The sequence below is a fragment of the Ursus arctos genome, unplaced genomic scaffold (assembly GCF_023065955.2).
Source record: "Ursus arctos isolate Adak ecotype North America unplaced genomic scaffold, UrsArc2.0 scaffold_11, whole genome shotgun sequence".
Taxonomy (NCBI): Eukaryota; Metazoa; Chordata; class Mammalia; order Carnivora; family Ursidae; genus Ursus; species Ursus arctos.
Genome location: NW_026622775.1, coordinates 75,145,501 through 75,162,361, shown reverse-complemented (window position 1 = coordinate 75,162,361; position 16,861 = coordinate 75,145,501).

The following is a 16,861-nucleotide window of genomic DNA, read 5'->3' as shown; positions in this document are numbered from 1 at the left end:
GACCCCTTTGCAAAAAGCCGGCTTCCCACGGAGACAGTTTTCCTGAGGTGCAGACCCTATCCCAAGTGGTTGTGGCAAGCTAAAGCAAATGACCTCCAATTCTCTGGAAGAAACCGCAGTGCCCAGCCATGTTCTAAGCCCTCCCATCCTCCCTGGGCTTCTGGCAGCAGGAGTGAAAAGAGAGGAGCAGAACACTGGGACCCGTTTGACAAAACCTGGCTTCCCACGGGAAAGTCTCCACGTGCAGACATGCTCCCAGGTGCCTGTGGCAAGGGGAAGGAAATGCCATACACTGACATGGAAGAGACCACAGGGCCCAGGCACAGTCTGAACCCTTCCCTCAACCCGGCGGTTTTGCTAGCAGGAGTTCAACCCCAACGAACACAGCCCGGAGACCCCTGGGGCAAAAACGGCTTCCGACGAACAATAGGTGCTTGCTGTGGAACACCTATCCCAAGTGGGGGTAGCCAGCTCAACAAAATGCCACACACCCAGGTGTAAGAAACAACATTGCCCAGGCATGGTCTAAGCCCCTCACCTCGTCCCTGTGCTTTGGCGAGCCGGAGGGACAGCCGAGGCACACGGCCCTGAGACCCCTTTGCAAAAAGCCGGCTTCCCACGGAGACAGTTTTCCTGAGGTGCAGACCCTATCCCAAGTGGTTGTGGCAAGCTAAAGCAAATGACCTCCAATTCTCTGGAAGAAACCGCAGTGCCCAGCCATGTTCTAAGCCCTCCCATCCTCCCTGGGCTTCTGGCAGCAGGAGTGAAAAGAGAGGAGCAGAGCACTGGGACCCGTTTGACAAAACCCGGCTTCCCAAGGGAAAGTCTTTCTCCACGTGCAGACATGCTCCCAGGTGCCTGTGGCAAGGGCAAGGAAATGCCATACACTGACCTGGAAGAGACCACAGGGCCCAGGCACAGTCTGAACCCTTCCCTCAACCCGGCGGTTTTGCTAGCAGGAGTTCAACCCCAACGAACACAGCCCGGAGACCCCTGGGGCAAAAACGGCTTCCGACGAACAATAGGTGCTTGCTGTGGAACACCTATCCCAAGTGGGGGTAGCCAGCTCAACAAAATGCCACACACCCAGGTGTAAGAAACAACATTGCCCAGGCATGGTCTAAGCCCCTCACCTCGTCCCTGTGCTTTGGCGAGCCGGAGGGACAGCCGAGGCCGACGGCCCTGAGACCCCTTTGCAAAAAGCCGGCTTCCCACGGAAACAGTTTTCCTGAGGTGCAGACCCTATCCCAAGTGGTTGTGGCAAGCTAAAGCAAATGACCTCCAATTCTCTGGAAGAAACCGCAGTGCCCAGCCATGTTCTAAGCCCTCCCATCCTCCCTGGGCTTCTGGCAGCAGGAGTGAAAAGAGAGGAGCAGAACACTGGGACCCGTTTGACAAAACCAGGCTTCCCAAGGGAAAGTCTTTCTCCACGCGCAGACATGCTCCCAGGTGCCTGTGGCAAGGGGAAGGAAATGCCGTACACTGACCTGGAAGAGACCACAGGGCCCAGGCACATTCTGAACCCTTCCCTCAACCCGGCGGTTTTGCTAGCAGGAGTTCAACCCCAACGAACACAGCCCGGAGACCCCTGGGGCAAAAACGGCTTCCGAAGATCAAAAGGTGCTTGCTGTGGTACACCTATCCCAAGTGGGGGAAGCCAGCTCAACAAAATGCCACACACCCAGGTGTGAGAAACAACATTGCCCAGGCATGGTCTAAGCCCCTCACCTCGTCCCTGTGCTTTGGGGAGCCGGAGGGACAGCCGAGGCCCACGGCCCTGAGACCCATTTGCAAAAAGCCGGCTTCCCACAGAGACAGTTTTCCTGAGGTGCAGACCCTATCCCAAGTGGTTGTGGCAAGGTAAAGCAAATGCCCTCCACTTCTCTGGAAGAAACCACAGTGCCCAGGCATGTTCTAAGCCCTCCCATCCTCCCTGGGCTTCTGGCAGAAGGAGTGAAAAGAGAGGAGCAGAGCACTGGGACCCGTTTGACTAAACCCGGCTTCCCACGGGAAAGTCTTTCTCCACGTGCTGACATGCTCCCAGGTGCCTGTGGCAAGGGGAAGGAAATTCCATACACTGACCTGGAAGAGACCACAGGGCCCAGGCACAGTCTGAACCCTTCCCTCAACCCGGCGGTTTTGCTAGCAGGAGTTCAAACCCAACGAACACAGCCCGGAGACCCCTGGGGCAAAAACGGCTTCCGACGATCAATAGGTGCTTGCTGTGGAACACCTATCCCAAGTGGGGGAGCGAGCTCAACAAAATGCCACACACCCAGGTGTAAGAAACAACATTGCCCAGGCATGGTCTAAGCCCCTCACCTCGTCCCTGTGCTTTGGGGAGCCGGAGGGACAGCCGAGGCACAGTGCCCTGAGACCCCTTTGCAAAAAGCCGGCTTCCCACGGTTACCGTTTTCCTGAGGTGCACACCCTATCCCAAGTGGTTGTGGCAAGGTAAAGCAAATGCCCTCCACTTCTCTGGAAGAAAACACAGTGCCCAGCCATGTTCTAAGCCCTCCCATCCTCCCTGGGCTTCTGGCAGCAGGAGTGAAAAGAGAGGAGCAGAGCACTGGGACCCGTTTGACAAAACCCGGCTTCCCACGGGAAAGTCTTTCTCCACGTGCAGCCATGCTCCCAGGTGCCTGGGGCAAGGGGAAGGAAATGCCATACACTGACCTGGAAGAGACCACAGGGCCCAGGCACAGTCTGAACCCTTCCCTCAACCCGGCGGTTTTGCTAGCAGGAGTTCAACCCCAACGAACACAGCCCGGAGACCCCTGGGGCAAAAACGGCTTCCGACGAACAATAGGTGCTTGCTGTGGAACACCTATCCCAAGTGGGGGTAGCCAGCTCAACAAAATGCCACACACCCAGGTGTAAGAAACAACATTGCCCAGGCATGGTCTAAGCCCCTCACCTCGTCCCTGTGCTTTGGCGAGCCGGAGGGACAGCCGAGGCACACGGCCCTGAGACCCCTTTGCAAAAAGCCGGCTTCCCACGGAGACAGTTTTCCTGAGGTGCAGACCCTATCCCAAGTGGTTGTGGCAAGCTAAAGCAAATGACCTCCAATTCTCTGGAAGAAACCGCAGTGCCCAGCCATGTTCTAAGCCCTCCCATCCTCCCTGGGCTTCTGGCAGCAGGAGTGAAAAGAGAGGAGCAGAACACTGGGACCCGTTTGACAAAACCCGGCTTCCCAAGGGAAAGTCTTTCTCCACGCGCAGACATGCTCCCAGGTGCCTGTGGCAAGGGGAAGGAAATGCCATACACTGACCTGGAAGAGACCACAGGGCCCAGGCACAGTCTGAACCCTTCCCTCAACCCGGCGGTTTTGCTAGCAGGAGTTCAACCCCAACGAACACAGCCCGGAGACCCCTGGGGCAAAAACGGCTTCCGACGATCAAAAGGTGCTTGCTGTGGAACACCTATCCCAAGTGGGGGTAGCCAGCTCAACAAAATGCCACACACCCAGGTGTAAGTAACATCATTGCCCAGGCTTGGTCTAAGCCCCTCACCTCGTCCCTGTGCTTTGGGGAGCCGTAGGGACAGCCGAGGCACACGGCCCTGAGACCCCTTTGCAAAAAGCCGGCTTCCCACAGAGACAGTTTTCCTGAGGGGCAGACCCTATCCCAAGTGGTTGTGGCAAGGTAAAGCAAATGCCCTCCAGTTCTCTGGAAGAAACCACAGTGCCCAGCCATGTTCTAAGCCCTCCCATCCTCCCTGGGCTTCTGGCAGCAGGAGTGAAAAGAGAGGAGCAGAGCACTGGGACCCGTTTGACAAAACCCGGCGTCCCACGGGAAAGTCTTTCTCCACGTGCAAACATACTCCCAGGTGCCTAGGGCAAGGGGAAGGAAATGCCATACACTGACCTGGAAGAGACCACAGGGCCCAGGCACAGTCTGAACCCTTCCCTCAACCCGGCGGTTTTGCTAGCAGGAGTTCAACCCCAACGAACACAGCCCGGAGACCCCTGGGGCAAAAACGGCTTCCGACGATCAATAGGTGCTTGCTGTGGAACACCTATCCGAAGTGGGAGAAGCCAGCTCAACAAAATGCCACACACCCAGGTGTAAGAAACAACATTGCCCAGGCATGGTCTAAGCCCCTCACCTCGTCCCTGTGCTTTGGGGAGCCGGAGGGACAGCCGAGGCACAGTGCCCTGAGACCCCTTTGCAAAAAGCCGGCTTCCCACGGAAACAGTTTTCCTGAGGTGCAGACCCTATCCCAAGTGGTTGTGGCAAGGTAAAGCAAATGCCCTCCACTTCTCTGGAAGAAACCACAGTGCCCAGCCATGTTCTAAGCCCTCCCATCCTCCCTGGGCTTCTGGCAGCAGGAGTGAAAAGAGAGGAGCAGAGCACTGGGACCCGTTTGACAAAACCTGGCTTCCCACGGGAAAGTCTCCACGTGCAGACATGCTCCCAGGTGCCTGTGGCAAGGGGAAGGAAATGCCATACACTGACCTGGAAGAGACCACAGGGCCCAGGCACAGTCTGAACCCGTCCCTCAACCCGGCGGTTTTGCTAGCAGGAGTTCAACCCCAACGAACACAGCCCGGAGACCCCTGGGGCAAAAACGGCTTCCGACGAACAATAGGTGCTTGCTGTGGAACACCTATCCCAAGTGGGGGTAGCCAGCTCAACAAAATGCCACACACCCAGGTGTAAGAAACAACATTGCCCAGGCATGGTCTAAGCCCCTCACCTCGTCCCTGTGCTTTGGCGAGCCGGAGGGACAGCCGAGGCACACGGTCCTCAGACCCCTTTGCAAAAAGCCGGCTTCCCACGGAGACAGTTTTCCTGAGGTGCAGACCCTATCCCAAGTGGTTGTGGCAAGCTAAAGCAAATGACTTCCAATTCTCTGGAAGAAACCGCAGTGCCCAGCCATGTTCTAAGCCCTCCCATCCTCCCTGGGCTTCTGGCAGCAGGAGTGAAAAGAGAGGAGCAGAACACTGGGACCCGTTTGACAAAACCCGGCTTCCCAAGGGAAAGTCTTTCTCCACGCGCAGACATGCTCCCAGGTGCCTGTGGCAAGGGCAAGGAAATGCCATACACTGACCTGGAAGAGACCACAGGGCCCAGGCACAGTCTGAACCCTTCCCTCAACCCGGCGGATTTGCTAGCAGGAGTTCAACCCCAACGAACACAGCCCGGAGACCCCTGGGGCAAAAACGGCTTCCGACGATCAAAAGGTGCTTGCTGTGGAACACCTATCCCAAGTGGGGGAAGCCAGCTAAACAAAATGCCACACACCCAGGTGTAAGAAACAACATTGCCCAGGCATGGTCTAAGCCCCTCACCTCGTCCCTGTGCTTTGGGGAGCCGGAGGGACAGCCGAGGCCCACGGCCCTGAGACCCATTTGCAAAAAGGCGGCTTCCCACAGAGACAGTTTTCCTGAGGTGCAGACCCTATCCCAAGTGGTTGTGGCAAGGTAAAGCAAATGCCCTCCACTTCTCTGGAAGAAACCACAGTGCCCAGGAATGTTCTAAGCCCTCCCATCCTCCCTGGGCTTCTGGCAGAAGGAGTGAAAAGAGAGGAGCAGAGCACTGGGACCCGTTTGACAAAACCCGGCTTCCCACGGGAAAGTCTTTCTCCACGTGCTGACATGCTCCCAGGTGCCTGTGGCAAGGGGAAGGAAATGCCATACACTGACCTGGAAGAGACCACAGGGCCCAGGCACAGTCTGAACCCTTCCCTCAACCCGGCGGTTTTGCTAGCAGGAGTTCAACCCCAACGAACACAGCCCGGAGACCCCTGGGGCAAAAACGGCTTCCGACGATCAATAGGTGCTTGCTGTGGAACACCTATCCCAAGTGGGGGAAGCCAGCTCAACAAAATGCCACACACCCAGGTGTAAGAAACAACATTGCCCAGGCATGGTCTAAGCCCCTCACCTCGTCCCTGTGCTTTGGGGAGCCGGAGGGACAGCCGAGGCACACGGCCCTGAGACCCCTTTGCAAAAAGCCGGCTTCCCACGGAGACAGTTTTCCTGAGGTGCAGACCCTATCCCAAGTGGTTGTGTCAAGGTAAAGCAAATGCCCTCCACTTCTCTGGAAGAAACCACAGTGCCCAGGCATGTTCTAAGCCCTCCCATCCTCCCTGGGCTTCTGGCAGCAGGAGTGAAAAGAGAGGAGCAGAGCACTGGGACCCGTTTGACAAAACCCGGCTTCCCACGGGAAAGTCTTTCTCCACGTGCTGACATGCTCCCAGGTGCCTGTGGCAAGGGGAAGGAAATGCCATACACTGACCTGGAAGAGACCACAGGGCCCAGGCACAGTCTGAACCCTTCCCTCAACCCGGCGGTTTTGCTAGCAGGAGTTCAACCCCAACGAACACAGCCCGGAGACCCCTGGGGCAAAAACGGCTTCCGACGAACAATAGGTGCTTGCTGTGGAACACCTATCCCAAGTGGGGGTAGCCAGCTCAACAAAATGCCACACACCCAGGTGTAAGAAACAACATTGCCCAGGCATGGTCTAAGCCCCTCACCTCGTCCCTGTGCTTTGGGGAGCCAGAGGGACAGCCGAGGCACACGGTCCTCAGACCCCTTTGCAAAAAGCCGGCTTCCCACGGAGACAGTTTTCCTGAGGTGCAGACCCTATCCCAAGTGGTTGTGGCAAGCTAAAGCAAATGACCTCCAATTCTCTGGAAGAAACCGCAGTGCCCAGCCATGTTCTAAGCCCTCCCATCCTCCCTGGGCTTCTGGCAGCAGGAGTGAAAAGAGAGGAGCAGAACACTGGGACCCGTTTGACAAAACCCGGCTTCCCAAGGGAAAGTCTTTCTCCACGCGCAGACATGCTCCCAGGTGCCTGTGGCAAGGGGAAGGAAATGCCATACACTGACCTGGAAGAGACCACAGGGCCCAGGCACAGTCTGAACCCTTCCCTCAACCCGGCGGTTTTGCTAGCAGGAGTTCAACCCCAACGAACACAGCCCGGAGACCCCTGGGGCAAAAACGGCTTCCGACGAACAATAGGTGCTTGCTGTGGAACACCTATCCCAAGTGGGGGTAGCCAGCTCAACAAAATGCCACACACCCAGGTGTAAGAAACAACATTGCCCAGGCATGGTCTAAGCCCCTCACCTCGTCCCTGTGCTTTGGCGAGCCGGAGGGACAGCCGAGGCACACGGCCCTGAGACCCCTTTGCAAAAAGCCGGCTTCCCACGGAGACAGTTTTCCTGAGGTGCAGACCCTATCCCAAGTGGTTGTGGCAAGCTAAAGCAAATGACCTCCAATTCTCTGGAAGAAACCACAGTGCCCAGCCATGTTCTAAGCCCTCCCATCCTCCCTGGGCTTCTGGCAGCAGGAGTGAAAAGAGAGGAGCAGAACACTGGGACCCGTTTGACAAAACCCGGCTTCCCAAGGGAAAGTCTTTCTCCACGCGCAGACATGCTCCCAGGTGCCTGTGGCAAGGGCAAGGAAATGCCATACACTGACCTGGAAGAGACCACAGGGCCCAGGCACAGTCTGAACCCTTCCCTCAACCCGGCGGTTTTGCTAGCAGGAGTTCAACCCCAACGAACACAGCCCGGAGACCCCTGGGGCAAAAACGGCTTCCGACGATCAAAAGGTGCTTGCTGTGGAACACCTATCCCAAGTGGGGGAAGCCAGCTCAACAAAATGCCACACACCCAGGTGTAAGAAACAACATTGCCCAGGCATGGTCTAAGCCCCTCACCTCGTCCCTGTGCTTTGGGGAGCCGGAGGGACAGCCGAGGCCCACGGCCCTGAGACCCATTTGCAAAAAGCCGGCTTCCCACAGAGACAGTTTTCCTGAGGTGCAGACCCTATCCCAAGTGGTTGTGGCAAGGTAAAGCAAATGCCCTCCACTTCTCTGGAAGAAACCACAGTGCCCAGGCATGTTCTAAGCCCTCCCATCCTCCCTGGGCTTCTGGCAGAAGGAGTGAAAAGAGAGGAGCAGAGCACTGGGACCCGTTTGACTAAACCCGGCTTCCCACGGGAAAGTCTTTCTCCACGTGCTGACATGCTCCCAGGTGCCTGTGGCAAGGGGAAGGAAATGCCATACACTGACCTGGAAGAGACCACAGGGCCCAGGCACAGTCTGAACCCTTCCCTCAACCCGGCGGTTTTGCTAGCAGGAGTTCAACCCCAACGAACACAGCCCGGAGACCCCTGGGGCAAAAACGGCTTCCGACGATCAATAGGTGCTTGCTGTGGAACACCTATCCCAAGTGGGGGAAGCCAGCTCAACAAAATGCCACACACCCAAGTGTAAGAAACAACATTGCCCAGGTATGGTCTAAGCCCCTCACCTCGTCCCTGTGCTTTGGGGAGCCGGAGGGACAGCCGAGGCACACGGCCCTGAGACCCCTTTGCAAAAAGCCGGCTTCCCACGGTTACCGTTTTCCTGAGGTGCACACCCTATCCCAAGTGGTTGTGGCAAGGTAAAGCAAATGCCCTCCACTTCTCTGGAAGAAAACACAGTGCCCAGCCATGTTCTAAGCCCTCCCATCCTCCCTGGGCTTCTGGCAGCAGGAGTGAAAAGAGAGGAGCAGAGCACTGGGACCCGTTTGACAAAACCCGGCTTCCCACGGGAAAGTCTTTCTCCACGTGCAGACATGCTCCCAGGTGCCTGGGGCAAGGGGAAGGAAATGCCATACACTGACCTGGAAGAGACCACAGGGCCCAGGCACAGTCTGAACCCTTCCCTCAACCCGGCGGTTTTGCTAGCAGGAGTTCAACCCCAACGAACACAGCCCGGAGACCCCTGGGGCAAAAACGGCTTCTGACGAACAATAGGCGCTTGCTGTGGAACACCTATCCCAAGTGGGGGTAGCCAGCTCAAAAAAATGCCACACACCCAGGTGTAAGAAACAACATTGCCCAGGCATGGTCTAAGCCCCTCACCTCGTCCCTGTGCTTTGGCGAGCCGGAGGGACAGCCGAGGCACACGGCCCTGAGACCCCTTTGCAAAAAGCCGGCTTCCCACGGAGACAGTTTTCCTGAGGTGCAGACCCTATCCCAAGTGGTTGTGGCAAGCTAAAGCAAATGACCTCCAATTCTCTGGAAGAAACCGCAGTGCCCAGCCATGTTCTAAGCCCTCCCATCCTCCCTGGGCTTCTGGCAGCAGGAGTGAAAAGAGAGGAGCAGAACACTGGGACCCGTTTGACAAAACCCGGCTTCCCAAGGGAAAGTCTTTCTCCACGCGCAGACATGCTCCCAGGTGCCTGTGGCAAGGGGAAGGAAATGCCATACACTGACCTGGAAGAGACCACAGGGCCCAGGCACAGTCTGAACCCTTCCGTCAACCCGGCGGTTTTGCTAGCAGGAGTTCAACCCCAACGAACACAGCCCGGAGACCCCTGGGGCAAAAACGGCTTCCGACGAACAATAGGTGCTTGCTGTGGAACACCTATCCCAAGTGGGGGTAGCCAGCTCAACAAAATGCCACACACCCAGATGTAAGTAACAACATTGCCCAGGCTTGGTCTAAGCCCCTCACCTCGTCCCTGTGCTTTGGGGAGCCGTAGGGACAGCCGAGGCACACGGCCCTGAGACCCCTTTGCAAAAAGCCGGCTTCCCACAGAGACAGTTTTCCTGAGGGGCAGACCCTATCCCAAGTGGCTGTGGCAAGGTAAAGCAAATGCCCTCCAGTTCTCTGGAAGAAACCACAGTGCCCAGCCATGTTCTAAGCCCTCCCATCCTCCCTGGGCTTCTGGCAGCAAGAGTGAAAAGAGAGGAGCAGAGCACTGGGACCCGTTTAACAAAACCCGGCGTCCCACGGGAAAGTCTTTCTCCACGTGCAGACATACTCCCAGGTGCCTAGGGCAAGGGGAAGGAAATGCCATACACTGACCTGGAAGAGACCACAGGGCCCAGGCACAGTCTGAACCCTTCCCTCAACCCGGCGGTTTTGCTAGCAGGAGTTCAACCCCAACGAACACAGCCCGGAGACCCCTGGGGCAAAAACGGCTTCCGACGATCAATAGGTGCTTGCTGTGGAACACCTATCCCAAGTGGGAGAAGCCAGCTCAACAAAATGCCACACACCCAGGTGTAAGAAACAACATTGCCCAGGCATGGTCTAAGCCCCTCACCTCGTCCCTGTGCTTTGGGGAGCCGGAGGTACAGCCGAGGCACAGTGCCCTGAGACCCCTTTGCAAAAAGCCGGCTTCCCACGGAAACAGTTTTCCTGAGGTGCAGACCCTATCCCAAGTGGTTGTGGCAAGGTAAAGCAAATGCCCTCCACTTCTCTGGTAGAAACCACAATGCCCAGCCATGTTCTAAGCCCTCCCATCCTCCCTGGGCTTCTGGCAGCAGGAGTGAAAAGAGAGGAGCAGAGCACTGGGACCCGTTTGACAAAACCTGGCTTCCCACGGGAAAGTCTCCACGTGCAGACATGCTCCCAGGTGCCTGTGGCAAGGGGAAGGAAATGCCATACACTGACCTGGAAGAGACCACAGGGCCCAGGCACAGTCTGAACCCTTCCCTCAACCCGGCGGTTTTGCTAGCAGGAGTTCAACCCCAACAAACACAGCCCGGAGACCCCTGGGGCAAAAACGGCTTCCGACGAACAATAGGTGCTTGCTGTGGAACACCTATCCCAAGTGGGGGTAGCCAGCTCAACAAAATGCCACACACCCAGGTGTAAGAAACAACATTGCCCAGGCATGGTCTAAGCCCCTCACCTCGTCCCTGTGCTTTGGCGAGCCGGAGGGACAGCCGAGGCACACGGCCCTGAGACCCCTTTGCAAAAAGCCGGCTTCCCAGGGAGACAGTTTTCCTGAGGTGCAGACCCTATCCCAAGTGGTTGTGGCAAGCTAAAGCAAATGACCTCCAATTCTCTGGAAGAAACCGCAGTGCCCAGCCATGTTCTAAGCCCTCCCATCCTCCCTGGGCTTCTGGCAGCAGGAGTGAAAAGAGAGGAGCAGAGCACTGGGACCCGTTTGACAAAACCCGGCTTCCCACGGGAAAGTCTTTCTCCACGTGCAGACATGCTCCCAGGTGCCTGGGGCAAGGGGAAGGAAATGCCATACACTGACCTGGAAGAGACCACAGGGCCCAGGCACAGTCTGAACCCTTCCCTCAACCCGGCGGTTTTGCTAGCAGGAGTTCAACCCCAACGAACACAGCCCGGAGACCCCTGGGGCAAAAACGGCTTCCGACGAACAATAGGTGCTTGCTGTGGAACACCTATCCCAAGTGGGGGTAGCCAGCTCAACAAAATGCCACACACCCAGGTGTAAGAAACAACATTGCCCAGGCATGGTCTAAGCCCCTCACCTCGTCCCTGTGCTTTGGCGAGCCGGAGGGACAGCCGAGGCACACGGCCCTGAGACCCCTTTGCAAAAAGCCGGCTTCCCACGGAGACAGTTTTCCTGAGGTGCAGACCCTATCCCAAGTGGTTGTGGCAAGCTAAAGCAAATGACCTCCAATTCTCTGGAAGAAACCGCAGTGCCCAGCCATGTTCTAAGCCCTCCCATCCTCCCTGGGCTTCTGGCAGCAGGAGTGAAAAGAGAGGAGCAGAACACTGGGACCCGTTTGACAAAACCCGGCTTCCCAAGGGAAAGTCTTTCTCCACGCGCAGACATGCTCCCAGGTGCCTGTGGCAAGGGGAAGGAAATGCCATACACTGACCTGGAAGAGACCACAGGGCCCAGGCACAGTCTGAACCCTTCCGTCAACCCGGCGGTTTTGCTAGCAGGAGTTCAACCCCAACGAACACAGCCCGGAGACCCCTGGGGCAAAAACGGCTTCCGACGAACAATAGGTGCTTGCTGTGGAACACCTATCCCAAGTGGGGGAAGCCAGCTCAACAAAATGCCACACACCCAGATGTAAGTAACAACATTGCCCAGGCTTGGTCTAAGCCCCTCACCTCGTCCCTGTGCTTTGGGGAGCCGTAGGGACAGCCGAGGCACACGGCCCTGAGACCCCTTTGCAAAAAGCCGGCTTCCCACAGAGACAGTTTTCCTGAGGGGCAGACCCTATCCCAAGTGGCTGTGGCAAGGTAAAGCAAATGCCCTCCAGTTCTCTGGAAGAAACCACAGTGCCCAGCCATGTTCTAAGCCCTCCCATCCTCCCTGGGCTTCTGGCAGCAAGAGTGAAAAGAGAGGAGCAGAGCACTGGGACCCGTTTAACAAAACCCGGCGTCCCACGGGAAAGTCTTTCTCCACGTGCAGACATACTCCCAGGTGCCTAGGGTAAGGGGAAGGAAATGCCATACACTGACCTGGAAGAGACCACTGGGCCCAGGCACAGTCTGAACCCTTCCCTCAACCCGGCAGTTTTGCTAGCAGGAGTTCAACCCCAACGAACACAGCCCGGAGACCCCTGGGGCAAAAACGGCTTCCGACGATCAATAGGTGCTTGCGGTGGAACACCTATCCCAAGTGGGAGAAGCCAGCTCAACAAAATGCCACACACCCAGGTGTAAGAAACAACATTGCCCAGGCATGGTCTAAGCCCCTCACCTCGTCCCTGTGCTTTGGGGAGCCGGAGGTACAGCCGAGGCACAGTGCCCTGAGACCCCTTTGCAAAAAGCCGGCTTCCCACGGAAACAGTTTTCCTGAGGTGCAGACCCTATCCCAAGTGGTTGTGGCAAGGTAAAGCAAATGCCCTCCACTTCTCTGGTAGAAACCACAGTGCCCAGCCATGTTCTAAGCCCTCCCATCCTCCCTGGGCTTCTGGCAGCAGGAGTGAAAAGAGAGGAGCAGAGCACTGGGACCCGTTTGACAAAACCTGGCTTCCCACGGGAAAGTCTCCACGTGCAGACATGCTCCCAGGTGCCTGTGGCAAGGGGAAGGAAATGCCATACACTGACCTGGAAGAGACCACAGGGCCCAGGCACAGTCTGAACCCTTCCCTCAACCCGGCGGTTTTGCTAGCAGGAGTTCAACCCCAACAAACACAGCCCGGAGACCCCTGGGGCAAAAACGGCTTCCGACGAACAATAGGTGCTTGCTGTGGAACACCTATCCCAAGTGGGGGTAGCCAGCTCAACAAAATGCCACACACCCAGGTGTAAGAAACAACATTGCCCAGGCATGGTCTAAGCCCCTCACCTCGTCCCTGTGCTTTGGCGAGCCGGAGGGACAGCCGAGGCACACGGCCCTGAGACCCCTTTGCAAAAAGCCGGCTTCCCACGGAGACAGTTTTCCTGAGGTGCAGACCCTATCCCAAGTGGTTGTGGCAAGCTAAAGCAAATGACCTCCAATTCTCTGGAAGAAACCGCAGTGCCCAGCCATGTTCTAAGCCCTCCCATCCTCCCTGGGCTTCTGGCAGCAGGAGTGAAAAGAGAGGAGCAGAGCACTGGGACCCGTTTGACAAAACCCGGCTTCCCACGGGAAAGTCTTTCTCCACGTGCAGACATGCTCCCAGGTGCCTGGGGCAAGGGGAAGGAAATGCCATACACTGACCTGGAAGAGACCACAGGGCCCAGGCACAGTCTGAACCCTTCCCTCAACCCGGCGGTTTTGCTAGCAGGAGTTCAACCCCAACGAACACAGCCCGGAGACCCCTGGGGCAAAAACGGCTTCCGACGAACAATAGGTGCTTGCTGTGGAACACCTATCCCAAGTGGGGGTAGCCAGCTCAACAAAATGCCACACACCCAGGTGTAAGAAACAACATTGCCCAGGCATGGTCTAAGCCCCTCACCTCGTCCCTGTGCTTTGGCGAGCCGGAGGGACAGCCGAGGCACACGGCCCTGAGACCCCTTTGCAAAAAGCCGGCTTCCCACGGAGACAGTTTTCCTGAGGTGCAGACCCTATCCCAAGTGGTTGTGGCAAGCTAAAGCAAATGACCTCCAATTCTCTGGAAGAAACCGCAGTGCCCAGCCATGTTCTAAGCCCTCCCATCCTCCCTGGGCTTCTGGCAGCAGGAGTGAAAAGAGAGGAGCAGAACACTGGGACCCGTTTGACAAAACCCGGCTTCCCAAGGGAAAGTCTTTCTCCACGCGCAGACATGCTCCCAGGTGCCTGTGGCAAGGGGAAGGAAATGCCATACACTGACCTGGAAGAGACCACAGGGCCCAGGCACAGTCTGAACCCTTCCGTCAACCCGGCGGTTTTGCTAGCAGGAGTTCAACCCCAACGAACACAGCCCGGAGACCCCTGGGGCAAAAACGGCTTCCGACGAACAATAGGTGCTTGCTGTGGAACACCTATCCCAAGTGGGGGAAGCCAGCTCAACAAAATGCCACACACCCAGATGTAAGTAACAACATTGCCCAGGCTTGGTCTAAGCCCCTCACCTCGTCCCTGTGCTTTGGGGAGCCGTAGGGACAGCCGAGGCACACGGCCCTGAGACCCCTTTGCAAAAAGTCGGCTTCCCACAGAGACAGTTTTCCTGAGGGGCAGACCCTATCCCAAGTGGCTGTGGCAAGGTAAAGCAAATGCCCTCCAGTTCTCTGGAAGAAACCACAGTGCCCAGCCATGTTCTAAGCCCTCCCATCCTCCCTGGGCTTCTGGCAGCAAGAGTGAAAAGAGAGGAGCAGAGCACTGGGACCCGTTTAACAAAACCCGGCGTCCCACGGGAAAGTCTTTCTCCACGTGCAGACATACTCCCAGGTGCCTAGGGCAAGGGGAAGGAAATGCCATACACTGACCTGGAAGAGACCACTGGGCCCAGGCACAGTCTGAACCCTTCCCTCAACCCGGCAGTTTTGCTAGCAGGAGTTCAACCCCAACGAACACAGCCCGGAGACCCCTGGGGCAAAAACGGCTTCCGACGATCAATAGGTGCTTGCGGTGGAACACCTATCCCAAGTGGGAGAAGCCAGCTCAACAAAATGCCACACACCCAGGTGTAAGAAACAACATTGCCCAGGCATGGTCTAAGCCCCTCACCTCGTCCCTGTGCTTTGGGGAGCCGGAGGTACAGCCGAGGCACAGTGCCCTGAGACCCCTTTGCAAAAAGCCGGCTTCCCACGGAAACAGTTTTCCTGAGGTGCAGACCCTATCCCAAGTGGTTGTGGCAAGGTAAAGCAAATGCCCTCCACTTCTCTGGTAGAAACCACAGTGCCCAGCCATGTTCTAAGCCCTCCCATCCTCCCTGGGCTTCTGGCAGCAGGAGTGAAAAGAGAGGAGCAGAGCACTGGGACCCGTTTGACAAAACCTGGCTTCCCACGGGAAAGTCTCCACGTGCAGACATGCTCCCAGGTGCCTGTGGCAAGGGGAAGGAAATGCCATACACTCACCTGGAAGAGACCACAGGGCCCAGGCACAGTCTGAACCCTTCCCTCAACCCGGCGGTTTTGCTAGCAGGAGTTCAACCCCAACAAACACAGCCCGGAGACCCCTGGGGCAAAAACGGCTTCCGACGAACAATAGGTGCTTGCTGTGGAACACCTATCCCAAGTGGGGGTAGCCAGCTCAACAAAATGCCACACACCCAGGTGTAAGAAACAACATTGCCCAGGCATGGTCTAAGCCCCTCACCTCGTCCCTGTGCTTTGGCGAGCCGGAGGGACAGCCGAGGCACACGGCCCTGAGACCCCTTTGCAAAAAGCCAGCTTCCCACGGAGACAGTTTTCCTGAGGTGCAGACCCTATCCCAAGTGGTTGTGGCAAGCTAAAGCAAATGACCTCCAATTCTCTGGAAGAAACCGCAGTGCCCAGCCATGTTCTAAGCCCTCCCATCCTCCCTGGGCTTCTGGCAGCAGGAGTGAAAAGAGAGGAGCAGAGCACTGGGACCCGTTTGACAAAACCCGGCTTCCCACGGGAAAGTCTTTCTCCACGTGCAGACATGCTCCCAGGTGCCTGGGGCAAGGGGAAGGAAATGCCATACACTGACCTGGAAGAGACCACAGGGCCCAGGCACAGTCTGAACCCTTCCCTCAACCCGGCGGTTTTGCTAGCAGGAGTTCAACCCCAACGAACACAGCCCGGAGACCCCTGGGGCAAAAACGGCTTCCGACGAACAATAGGTGCTTGCTGTGGAACACCTATCCCAAGTGGGGGTAGCCAGCTCAACAAAATGCCACACACCCAGGTGTAAGAAACAACATTGCCCAGGCATGGTCTAAGCCCCTCACCTCGTCCCTGTGCTTTGGCGAGCCGGAGGGACAGCCGAGGCACACGGCCCTGAGACCCCTTTGCAAAAAGCCGGCTTCCCACGGAGACAGTTTTCCTGAGGTGCAGACCCTATCCCAAGTGGTTGTGGCAAGCTAAAGCAAATGACCTCCAATTCTCTGGAAGAAACCGCAGTGCCCAGCCATGTTCTAAGCCCTCCCATCCTCCCTGGGCTTCTGGCAGCAGGAGTGAAAAGAGAGGAGCAGAACACTGGGACCCGTTTGACAAAACCCGGCTTCCCAAGGGAAAGTCTTTCTCCACGCGCAGACATGCTCCCAGGTGCCTGTGGCAAGGGGAAGGAAATGCCATACACTGACCTGGAAGAGACCACAGGGCCCAGGCACAGTCTGAACCCTTCCCTCAACCCGGCGGTTTTGCTAGCAGGAGTTCAACCCCAACGAACACAGCCCGGAGACCCCTGGGGCAAAAACGGCTTCCGACGATCAAAAGGTGCTTGCTGTGGAACACCTATCCCAAGTGGGGGAAGCCAGCTCAACAAAATGCCACACACCCAGGTGTAAGAAACAACATTGCCCAGGCATGGTCTAAGCCCCTCACCTCGTCCCTGTTCTTTGGGGAGCCGGAGGGACAGCCGAGGCCCACGGCCCTGAGACCCATTTGCAAAAAGCCGGCTTCCCACAGAGACAGTTTTCCTGAGGTGCAGACCCTATCCCAAGTGGTTGTGGCAATGTAAAGCAAATGCCCTCCACTTCTCTGGAAGAAACCACAGTGCCCAGGCATGTTCTAAGCCCTCCCATCCTCCCTGGGCTTCTGGCAGAAGGAGTGAAAAGAGAGGAGCAGAGCACTGGGACCCGTTTGACAAAACCCGGCTT